This window comes from Schistocerca nitens, chromosome 9 (assembly GCF_023898315.1).
Source record: "Schistocerca nitens isolate TAMUIC-IGC-003100 chromosome 9, iqSchNite1.1, whole genome shotgun sequence".
In the NCBI taxonomy this organism is placed as follows: Eukaryota; Metazoa; Arthropoda; class Insecta; order Orthoptera; family Acrididae; genus Schistocerca; species Schistocerca nitens.
Window position 1 is genome coordinate 520,437,620 of NC_064622.1, and position 12,270 is coordinate 520,449,889.

General features: G+C 48.1%; 1 protein-coding gene across 1 annotated transcript in view; it reads left to right on the forward strand.

The window, feature by feature from the left end:
- Window positions 1–246: 246 nt before the first annotated feature.
- LOC126203861 (aminopeptidase N-like) overlaps window positions 247–12,270 on the forward strand; it is a 255,571-nt gene continuing 243,547 nt past the window's right edge. Inside the window, exon 1 of the mRNA XM_049938237.1 lies at window positions 247–305. The gene's annotated coding sequence lies outside the window, so the exon portion shown is untranslated. The remainder of the gene's footprint in view (window positions 306–12,270) is intronic.

Sequence of the window (12,270 nt, forward strand, 5' to 3'; positions counted from 1 at the left end):
GCAATGTAATTGAGTAGCCTAGGCGGAAGGTCATTAATATTAACCGTCTGGGGGGCAATTTACTCTAAAACACAAAAACTCCTGAGGCTTCAAGTGGCTGAGGACAATTACTTACGCAAGTCACTATTCTCAGAACTGTAAAGCACTCGATTGCCGGGGAAATTCTGGAGTTGTTCTGATTGATAAGATGGCACTGAACCTTGGACGAATGAGACGAGATAAGAGTGAAGCACTGGCAGATATTCCTCTCCGCACACGAGATTTCGCCAGACATTCCTCGATCAAACGACGCGTTCGGAACACAGGTGAGTAGAATCTTCATCATACCGCAAGAGCTAACGACTATGCTTGTCACTCGTGTGGGAGAACGCGGTAGTTTTGGTCAAACATTCGTATTGTGACAGCAGATTGGTAAAAGAGTTTGAGTATTGGTCAACACAGGGTGTGTGCTGTTGATGTGGGTTTCCGTGTGAAGACTGGCCTGATACGGCCTTCCCCGCTAATATAACCGGCGCAACTGCTTCGTCTCTGGAAAACTGTTGAAACCTACATCCATTTGGATGTGCTTACTTGCATTCAAGCTGCGGTCCCTATCTGAAAATTTTATCACCCACACTTACCTTCATAACCGAATTGACGATCTTTTGATGACTCTGCACGTGTCCTGCCAACCGATACACTATTTCACTCAAGTTGTGTCACAAATATCATTTCCCGTCGTTTCCATTCAGTATTGTTGTTGTGGTCTTCAGTCCAGAGCTGGTTTGATGCAGCTCTCCATGCTACTTTATCCTGTGCAAGCCTCTTCATCTCCGAATAACTACTGCAGCTTACATCCTTCTGAATCTGCTTTAGTGTCTCTCCTGGTCTCCCTCTACGATTTTTACCCTCCACGCTTCCCTCCAGTTCTAAATTGGTGATCCCTTGACGTCTCAGACTGTGTCCTACTAACTGATCCCTTCTTCTTGTCAAATTGTGCCACAAATTCCTCTTCTCCCCAATTCTATTCAGTACCTCCTCATTAGATACGTGTTCTACCCATCTAATCTTCCGAATTCTTCTGTAGCACCACATTTCGAAAGCTTCTATTCTTGTCTAAACTGTATATCGTCCATGTTTCACTTCCATACATGGCTGCACTCCATACAAATACTTTCAGAAATGAATTCTTGACAGCAAAATCTACACTCGATGTTAACAAATTTCTCTCCGTCAGAAACGCTTTCCTTGCCGTTGCCAGTATACATTTTATATCCTCTCTACTTTGACCATCATCAGTTATTTTGCTCCCCAAATAGCAAAACTCATTTACTGCTTTGAGTGTCTCATTTCCTAATCTTATTCCCTCTGCATCCCCCGACTTAATTGGACTACATTCCGTTATCTTCGTTTAGCATTTGTTGATGTTCATCTTATATCCTCCTTCCAAAACACTCTCCATTCCGTTCAGCTACTCTTCCAAGTTCTTTGCTATCTCTGACAGGATTACAATGTCGTCGGTAGACCTCAAAGTTTTTATTTCTTCTCCATGGATTTTAATTCCTATTCCAAATTTTTCTTTTGTTTCCTTTACTGCTTGCTCAGTATATAGATTGAATAACATCGAGGATAGGCTACATCCTGTCTCATTTCCTCTCAACCGCTGCTTCCCTTTCATGCTCTTCGACTCTTATAACTGCCATCTGGTTTCGTTACAAAAAGAAAAAAGCTTGTTCTAAGTCTACAGATGCTAGGAACGTAGGTTTGCCTTTCTTTAACCTATCTTCTAAGATAAGTCGTAGGGTCAGTACTGCCTCGTGTGTTCCAATATTTCTACGGAATCCAAATTGATCTTCCCCGAGGTCGGCTTCTACCAGTTTTTCCATTCGTTTGTAAAGAATTCGTGTTAGTATTTTGCAACCATGACTTATTAAACTGCTAGATCGGCAATTTTCACATCTTTCAACACCTGCTGTCTTTGGGACTGGAATTATTATCTATTTCTTGAAGTCTGAGGGTATTTCGCCTGTCTCATACATCTTGCTCAACAGATGGAAGAGCTTCGTCATGACTGGCTCTCCCAAGGCTATCAGTAGTTCTAATGGAATGTTGTCTGCTCCCAGGGCCTTGTTTCGACTTAGGTCTTTTAATGCGCTGTCGAATTCTTCACGCAGTATCATATCTCCCATTTCATTTTCATCAACTTCGTCTTCTACTTCTACAATATTGCTCTCAATTACATCGGCCTTGTATAGAGCCTCTATATGCTCTTTCCACCTTTCTCCTTTCCCTTCTTTGCTTAGGACGGGTTTTCCATCTGAGCACTTGATATTCATACAGGTGGTTCTCTTTAATTTTCCTGTAGGCAGTTCCTGTCTTACCCCTCGTGATACATGCTTCTACATCCTTACTTTTGTCCTCTAGCCATCCCTGCTTAGCCATTTTGCACTTCCTGTCGATCTAATTTTTGAGACGTTTCTATTCCTTTTCGCCTGCTTCATTTAGTGCATTTTTAAACTTTCTCCTTTCATCAAATTCAATATTTCTTCTGTTACGTAGGGATTTGTACTAGCCCTCATCTGTTTATCTACTTGATCCTCTGCTGCCTTAACTGTTTCATCTCTCAAAGCTAATCATTCTTCTTCTACTGCATTTCTTTCCACTGTTCTTGTCAATCGTTCCTTAATTCTCTCTCTGAAATTCTCTATAACCTCTGTTCTTTCAGTTTATCGAGGTCCCATCTCCTTAAATTCCTATATTTTTGCAGTTTCTTCAGTTTCGGTTCACTACGTCTTAATTAATAATCCGATGTATTCAGCTGATATTCAACATTCTCTGTAACATCACAATTGCAAATCTTCTGCTCTCTTCTTGTCTATAATGCTTACAGTGCACCTTTCTCTTATGTGTAAGTGAAAACGAGACAGATGGGGAAAATAAGTAAACTGTTTATTATTTCAAAGGTCCTCGCGTCCGTCGCCTGCTGCCATAGCCCATTAATGCCGAATTTCTCCGCACTGTGCTAACGGCAACGTTTTTCGTGTGTCAAACATTGATTTCTACGGTTTTTTTCACGCATAGCTGATTGTCTGTCAGGACTGACAACTGTACGCAAACGCCTTAAGTGAAGGCCGTCGGCCCCCTTAATTGACCGTGGTGAGAGGTAATGCCTGAAATTTGGTATTCTCGGCACACTCTTGACACTGTAGATCTCGGAATACTGAATTCTCCAATGATTTCCGAAATGGAATGTACTAACGGTCTAGCTCCGACTACCATTCCGCATACAGAGTCTGTTAATTGCAGTCGTGGGGCCACAATCACGAAGGAATCCTCTTCACATGACTCACTTGACTACAAACGACAGCACCGCCAGAGCACTGGCCTTTTATTCCTCGTATACACGATACTATCTCGTGCATATCGCTATCCCATCACTTCTCGTCATCTCAGTATATACGGGGTGATTTTTTCCACCGTAAAAACTCTAGGTATTGATCATTGAGAGGATAGGGAAGATATAAGGTCTAATGAAATTACCTCCAGAAATGCATGGTTTCCATTGTAGAGACCATTTGTTGAATCATACTTTGTCAAAGAGACTGCGGTCTAATATGCCCTGTGCCATGCAGCTACAGTTACAGAATGCACGGTTTCCTACTAGCGTGTGGTACTGTTCCTCATACGTCATGCCATAGCGCCCTCTCCTGTCACAGTTGCTGGTAATATCGGGTCCGATTCACCTCTCTTGCTGACTCACCTTTTAGTGGATGTGGTGCAGCGTTGTACACAATGGTTCCGCATTCGATCGAGAGCTTGGCGGCATGGTGTTTACTTGCGGAGAGGCAAATGCAAAGGGCGGCAGGCAGGCGCCGACAATAAACAAAGTAATGTTTGCAACAGAGTTTCGCCATTTATCTGAGACAGGGTCGTTTCAGAAAGCAGGAAATCACGAGGGACGTGCCCGAAATGTTTGGACGCCAGACTTGGAGGAAAACGTGAATAACCGTGTCAGTGAATTGGCCCGCCAGTACAGGCTAAGACTGATGACCGTGTAGAACATCCTTCATGACAATTGTTTCTATCATTGTCTCTTCCAGCGTGAGCGGGGCTTATTGGCGACACTTACTACATCGGAAGCGTTTTTGTCACTGGTTTCTTCACCAGGCAACCACGATTCCGGGATTTGTGTCGCCGATTCCGTTCACAGATGAGGCCACCTTTAAGCAAAGTAGTATCTTCAACTTTTATAACAGTCATCTGTGTGATAGTATGCAGCACACCCGTGGTATGGTGACAACGAATCATCATCAGTGCAACCGGAATGTGTGACCCGGGATAAATGGCGACTGTATTTTGGGATCAGTCTTCGTTCCACGTCGCCTAACAGGCCGGAACTGTGGGCTTTTCTTGCGGGTGACTTTGCCTCCCCTGCTGGAGGAAGTGGCATTGACGATTCGAAGGGTTATGTGGCTGCTACACGATGGTCCCCCAGCCCGCTTCACCGTTAACGTCCAGATGCATCTCAATCGTGTCTTCTCTTGTCCTTGGATCGGACCAGGTGGTCCAGTTGCATGGCCTGCTCGTTCACTGGATCTCAACTCGTGCGATTTCTGGTTATGGGCCATCTCAAAAATATCGTGTATGCAGAGCCCATTCCAGACGTGGAGACACTGGAGCAGCGTTTCTGTGCTGCCTTTGACGCTGTTCGGATGCAGCCTGGCCGATGTGAACGTGTGGCACAACTTGCTATGGCGCGTACACGCGTGTTTTGAGGCACAAGGAAACCATTTTCAATACATACAGTATGGTTGCATGGCACAGCACGTACTAGACTGCAGTCTCTGTAACAATTATGATTCAATAAATGGTCTCTAGCATGGAAACCATGCATTTCCGAGCGTAACTTCATTAGATATTTTTTGTTCCGTATCCTCTCATCGATCAATCCCTAAAGTTTGTACAGGGTAGAAAAAATCACCCTGTATGGCTTCATAGGTAAACAGAATACACGATACATCTGGAATACCCTGTCGTAATGCCCACGTACAAAACTTAAGACGATTCTCATAATCGTTTCCATGTGGCTCTCGATGGAGAGCGATGTGGCAGGGGTGGAACCTAGGTCGATGGAGAGTGCGTTGGACACTTGCCTGACTCATGCAACTTCCTCATGCAACTACGCAGGATCTGACGTGCGGTACAAGTGCAAGAGCAGCAAGAACATTAATTTCCCCCTCTTCTGTCGTCACTTGTTTCCTTCTGTTATGTTGGCTATGTGCTACACCACCACTTTCACGTAACTGATTGAGGACGTTGACGAATAATTGCTGAGATGGTTGACGTCTACTGGGATATCTTGTCGCAGACAGCGTACGAGAACGAATTGCGTTCTTCGTACTGTGTGAAAACGGTACAGTTTCCATTTTAGCAATATTTGCCGTTCAAGTCTTAGGTGATTCACGCTGTGTATGCAATAATTTCTCAGACATTTTTTTTCGGATAGGGAGAGATGTAGTTGTTACTGAGTGTATCGGTCTGCGTTCCTTATCATCAGCCTGCTACTGTTATCAGTCTAGACGACTCTTCGAGATATCACCTCGGTTGCTCCATTGACCTGGGAACGGAGAAACTTATTCTGTTCGGTAACAATGATTACACAATCAGCAGCAGCTCAGTTACACACTCGTGTCTAGCAGCGCGCAGCAGGTCTCTTCGGCTTGATGATAACAGCGATTTTCCCAATGAATCTCACCTTGTTTTCCGCTTTTCCTAAACGATTAATTCTAGGGATATTACGAGAGTTACCGTTTACGCTGATTTATCGGCAACAGCCCGATGAAACAATAATTCGTCTACTCGCCTCTTCGTTCGCAGTGCGTTACATTTGTTGTCATCGTGTGTCAGTTCCGAGTCCCTTCACCTCTATTAGTCTTCCATCATTTCCCTACCCTCGTCTGGCTTTGCAGTCTTCCTATGGAAGCATACCCTCTCACAGATCTTCCGACAGTGTCCACCAGATCGTTATTATATAGACTGGAACCGATAACAGCTCTATAAAACTTATTTGTGATGCTGCCGAGAATCTGCCGAAAATCTGTCGGAACTGAACGAAGTTATCGTCATCCTGGATGCTGTTATAGACCGCCGTTGACATTCCTGCACACGCCTGTGTTTAATGTGTAACTGCCGGAGCTTTTATCGTCGTATGTCTGTTAGTTATTGTTCAGTGCTGTATTGAGTAGACTGCTGTAAGCATAATATGCGTGTTTCGAGATGAATTACGTCAGCAACACGTCCGAGAAACCCTAAACAGAGACACACCAGATCATGCAAGAAGCCTAAGGTGATGAGTGCTTAAGCCGTACTCGGTGTTACGAATGGTTCACAGAATTTAAAAAACGGCCGGACTGAAGTTAAAGATTAGCCTCATTTAGGACGCCCTTCGACGTCTACCGACGACGCTCTTGTCAGGATAGTCAACGAAATTCTGCGTGCTAGTCGAAGACTGTGTCCGGGAGACTGCAGAAGAATGTACCATTTCAGTTGGATCACGTTATGAAATCGTGACACGGCATCTCGGAATTCATCGTGTTGCCGCCAGGTTCGTTCGACGGCTCGTTAATCGAGACCAGAAAGACCTTCGCCTCGCAACCTGTGAAGAGCTTTTGGATCGCGCAAGTGAGAACGACATGTTCCTTAAAAGAGTCGTAATTGGTGATGAGGCGTGGGCCTTCAGTTATGATGCTCAGACCGAGATTCAGTCTTCACAGTGGGTCGGGAAAGGTTCTCCAAGGCCAAAAGAAGCTCGTCAGATCAGGTCAAACGTCAAATACGTGCTGATATTTTTGACTTTAAAGGATTAGTTCGTCACGAATTCGTGCCACAGGAACAAACTGTTAATCGATGGTACTATGGGGACGAGTTGCGACGCGTGCGAGAAAATGTAACCAGGAAACGGGCGGAAATGGGCGAGACAATTCGTGGGTCTTGCATCACAATAACACACCCGCACATTCATCCCTGTTGGTGCGTGACTGTTGCGCAAAAAACGAAATCTTTTTCCTGCCTCACCCCCCGTATTCTCGAGACCAGGAGCCTGCGGACTTTTTTTATTTCCAAAGTTGAAGACCCCGTCGAAAGGACGAAGATTTGCAACGATAGACGAGACAAACGAAAATTCGCAGACGGCGCTTCGCGCGATCCAGCACGAGGTGTACCGAGACTGCTTCTGCAAATGGAAATGGCGTTGGGAGCGGTGTATCAACTGTGGAAGAGAGTATTTCTAAGGAGACCACGCACAGTAAGCAAAAGGTAAGAGTGGAAAAATTTTGAGGACAAAGTTCCGGAATTTGTGGAACAGCTCTCGTGTGTGCATAGTCAGGGGTTGTGGTGTCTGTGTTTCATTCGTCGCGGTCATCGGCGACCAGACGTGGTTTGAGGGGCCCGTCTGCGCACGGCCTCTGTTTCGACTGTGCAGACAGTGAGCGTGCCGAGTTCAGACGTGAAGAGTGTCTGCAACAAACAGTCGACGGTACAACAACGACCCGCCGACGACTCCGTACTCCCGAGGAACAGCTCCGGCCCTTTGAACTGCGTCGACCTGAAAGCCTGCGGCAACTGGACGGACGTATCGCCTGGTGGTGTGACGCTCCTCTGGAACGTTTCCACACACGGGGAAGACACGTCGCACCTGCCGCGCCACCACGCAGCACTGGGAGCCGGGCTACCGGTGACGCCGCGACGCCACAGAGCGTGGGCACCAGAGTCTCGAACGCAGAGTGGAATGACGATCTGTCGTCTTCAGTGGTGAGAGTAGGCGGAGCCGTGTGTCCGTGGTGGGCGTGGGTGACTAAGGCGTACGCCTGAGGGGCTGACTATTGTAGAGTGCACGGTACGCACGTCCTAACCGAGGTTTCACGGTTTGTGTTGGGAGGGGGGGGGGGGGAGGGCATCAACTCGTGGTCAATCTGGTCTTCCTGCAGGGTAAAGCATCCTGTGGCTGCTACGCGGCACCGATTGCTGTTCCCGAGCTACTGGCATTTCTTCGACAGGTAGTCGAAGTGATTTTCAAGCAGAAAACTGCACGATCACACACCGCTGCTGTGACGCAACGCGCTCTTTGCGGTGCACAGCAACTACCCTGGCCAGCAACACAGCGAGAGTACACGCCTGCGTTGCAACCAACAAGCGGCTGGGAGGGGGGGGGGGACCCACACTGTGTACAGATACAGCTGTTTGGGCACCCTTTACTCTGACGCGTGGGGTTCATTTGGTCTGCGTTTATTGTCATACACTCATACAATGATGAACCGTCCATCACCTCACTTCTCAATGAGAGCACATTTATATACACTACTTGCCATTAAAAGTGCTACACCACGAACATGACGTACTACAGACGCGAAATTTAACCGACAGGAAGAAGATGCTGTGATATGCAAATGATTAGCTTTTCAGAGCATTCACACAAGGTTGGCGCCGTTGGCGACACCTACAACGTGCTGACATGAGGAAACTTTTCAACCGATTTCTCATACACAAACAGCAGTTGACCAGCGTTCCCTGGTGAAACGTTGTTGTGATGCCTCGTGTAAGGAAGAGAAATGCGTACCATCGCGTTTCCGACTTTGATAAAGGTCGGAATTTAGTATATCGTGATTGCGGTTTATCGTATAGCGAGATTGCTGCTCGCGTTGGTCGAGATCCAATGACTGTTAGCAGAATATGGAATCGGTGGGTTCAGGAGGGTAATTCGGAACGCCGTGCTGTATCCCAACGGCCTCGTATAACTAGCAGTCGAGATGACAGGCGTCTTGTCCGCATGGCTGTAACGGATCGCGCTGCCACGTCTCGATCCCTGAGCCAACAGATGATTTCCAAGACAACAACCATCTGCACGAACAGCTCGACGACGTTTGCAGCAGCCTGCACTATCAGCTCGGAGACCGTGACTACGGTTACCCTTGACGCTGCATCACTGACAGGAGCTCCTACGATGGTGTACTCAACGACGAACCTGGGTGCACGAATGGCAAAACGTCATTTTTTCGGATGAATCCTGGTTCTGTTTACAGCATCATGATGGTCGCATCCGTGTTTGGCGAAATCGCGGTGATCGCACATTGGAAGCGTGTATTCGTCATCGCCATACTGGCGTATCACCCGGCGTGATTTTATGGGGTGCCATTGGTTACATGTCTCCGTCACATCTTGTTCACACTGACGGCACTTTGAACAGTGGACGTTACATTTCAGATGTGTTACGACCCGTGGCTCTACCCTTCATTCGATCCCTGCGAAACCCTACATTTCAGCAGGATAATGCACGACCGCATGTTGCAGGTCCTTTACGGGTATTTCTGGATACAGAAAATGTTCGATTGCTACCCTGGCCAGCACATGCTCCAGATCTCTCACCAATTAAAAACGTCTGGTCTGTTGTGGATTGGCAGGAGAGCTAACCCAGGAAAATTAGAGGAAGCCGAAAGGCACGCGTTTTAGCTCACGCAGGCTGGCGTGAGGTCTGGAACAGGACAAGGAATTTAGACTTTCGAAAAACGGACGAAGCTGGTGGAATACTTAACTTTAATCCATTAATGGTGAACGTCGGTCTGACGGTACATGAATTACAAGATCAATAGCAACTCATAATGGCGCCTTGCTAGGTCGTAGCAAATGACGTAGCTGAAGGCTATGCTAAACTATCGTCTCGGCAAATGAGAGCGTATTTTGTCAGTGAACCATCGCTAGCAAAGTCGGTTGTACAACTGGGGCGAGTGCTAGGAAGTCTCTCTAGACCTGCCGTGTGGCGGCGCTCGGTCTGCAATCACTGATAGTGATGACACGCGAGTCCGACGTATACTAACGGACCGCGGCCGATTTGAAGGCGGTGACACCACATTCCTCCCCCGCAAATCGGCGTACGGTTGTGTTACCCGCCGTGCGGAGGACCCCATGTTGACGTATGCGACGAGGTGGGGAGCCGAACAACAGGCGAGGCTGTGGCACCCGCACCATGCCATTCGGTCCGAGGGGAGCTAGGAAATGCCTGAAAACCTGCTCCAGGGTGCACGCCAACATGCGGTGTATGCGCCCGCAAAGAGACAGGAGGGGCCGAAGGGTCGACCTCCATCGGGCCGGGGCACCCGACGGGCGAAGGACATATGGTCCGGAGCGGGCAAGAGTTCCATGTCGGAGGACAACTGGTCACGGGAAGCGTTCGGCGGCGCGTGACCCAGGGAGGCGCCCGGCGGTTGCAGCGACGCATCCACTGCGGGCGTCGCCGGCGGGAGAACAGGTGGCGGCGGCGCGTCGCCATGGGGCAAAATGGAAGGCAGCGTCGGTAACACCTGGGGCTGAGGCGAGTCAGTAGATGGGTCCCCAGGGCGCTGACCGGACGGCACCGTCGCTGAAGGCAGACGGGGAGTGGCAGATCCCCAGCGACGACAGAGGCGCAGCTGGTTGAGATGCCGGCGCACCTCACCAGAGGCCCCCAAAACCAGATACATAGCGCGTCCGAGGCAGCGAAGAATGCACCCTTTGAGCCAACGCCGTGAACCTCGATAGTGGCGATAGTAGACAACGTCGCCTGGAGCAAAAGCAGGTCTCTGTCGCTGCACAGGAACCTGATGCGGCGGATGTAGCAAAGACATCAAGGTTCGATGATGACGACCGTGGAGCAACTCAGCCGGCGAGCTACCATATCGGAGCTGTGATCGATATGAGGATAAAAAGAGCAATAACGCGTCCTCCCGAGAATGCGACTCTTTCAACTTCAACATCTGTGACTTGAAAGTCCTGACCAATCGTTCAGCGGCACCGTTTGACTGTGGCGAAAACGGCGCGGACGTCAGATGTTGAATAGCATTGGCCTTGCAGAATGACTGAAATTCTGCGGACATGAATTGTGTGCCATTGTCGGAAACAATAGTCTGTGGAAGACCTTCAATTCAAAAAATAGCAGGTAATGCTTGGATGGTGGTAGATGACGTCGTGGAAGACATCCGGACAACAAAAGGAAAACTATTGAATGAATCTACCACAACCAACCATCGAGCATTCCAGAATGGAGCAGCAAAATCGATGTGTAAGCGTTGCCAAGGGGAAGTGGCTTTTAGCCATGCAAAGAATTTCCGCGGCGGTGCTGATTGTTTTCGGCACACACCATGCAAGAAGAGCACATATCCGTAACCGTGGCATCGATTCCGAACCAAGTACAGTGCTGGTGAGCAAGTTATTTCGTTCTCACTATACCCCAATGTCCTTGGTGGAGAAGCTGTAAGACAGAGGACTGTAACGAACGTGGGACCACGACCCTGGACTGATCATTATCAGAACGCAACAGCAAAACACCACGTCGAACAAAAAGTCTCTCCCTGTGAGCAAAAAATCGGCGAACCAACGGATCCCTGATCCGTAACTTTGACAAGGGCCATTGCGTAGCAATAAAACGCAGAACGGTAGCAAGGAAGGGTCAGCAGCTGTGGCTGTAGCTACACGACGAAAATCAATCGGAAACGATTCGACCACGTCATCGGTTTCCGCATCAATGAACGTGCAAGCAAGTTCGGAGGAATCGAATGCTCTATCCTCAGCAATAGGCAAACGGGACAACGCATCGGCGTTTCCGTGCTTAGCAGTGGACCGATACAAGATATCGTAGCGGTACTGCGAGAGGAAAATAGACCAGCGAATGAATTTCTGCGCTGTACGTGGAGGTACAGGCTTATTCGGATGAAAAAGCGATGTCAAAGGTTTGTGGTCCGTGATGATGGTAAAGTGACGACCATACAAGAAATCATGAATGCGCAAAGGCAATATGGCGATCCTGCGATCCATCTTTGTGCGCAAGCACAGCACCGATCTCGAAATCCGATGCATCCACCATCAACAAAAGGGGTTTCTGGGGATTGAATGGCGTAAGGCAAGTATTGGAAAGTAACGCTGATTTCAACTGGCGAAAGGCGCGTTCGCATTCCGTCGTCCAGACGAACGGAACACCTTTACGGCGTAAGCGATGAAGCGGAGCTGAAATGGAAGAGGCGGGGTGCACATATTTATGGTAAGAGTTGATTTTTCCCAGCACACTCTGTAGCTGCTTCAAATTCTGCGGCGAAGGCAAGTCTTGTATGGCACGGAGGTGCTCGGGACTGGGATGTATGCCTTGGGCATTGAGCACATGTCCCAGGTAGGGCAAGCCCCGAGCAAAAAACACACATTTGTCCTCTCGCAAGCGAAGACCATTTTGTCACAAGACCTGAAATAATGTTCTGAGATTGCCTAAATTTT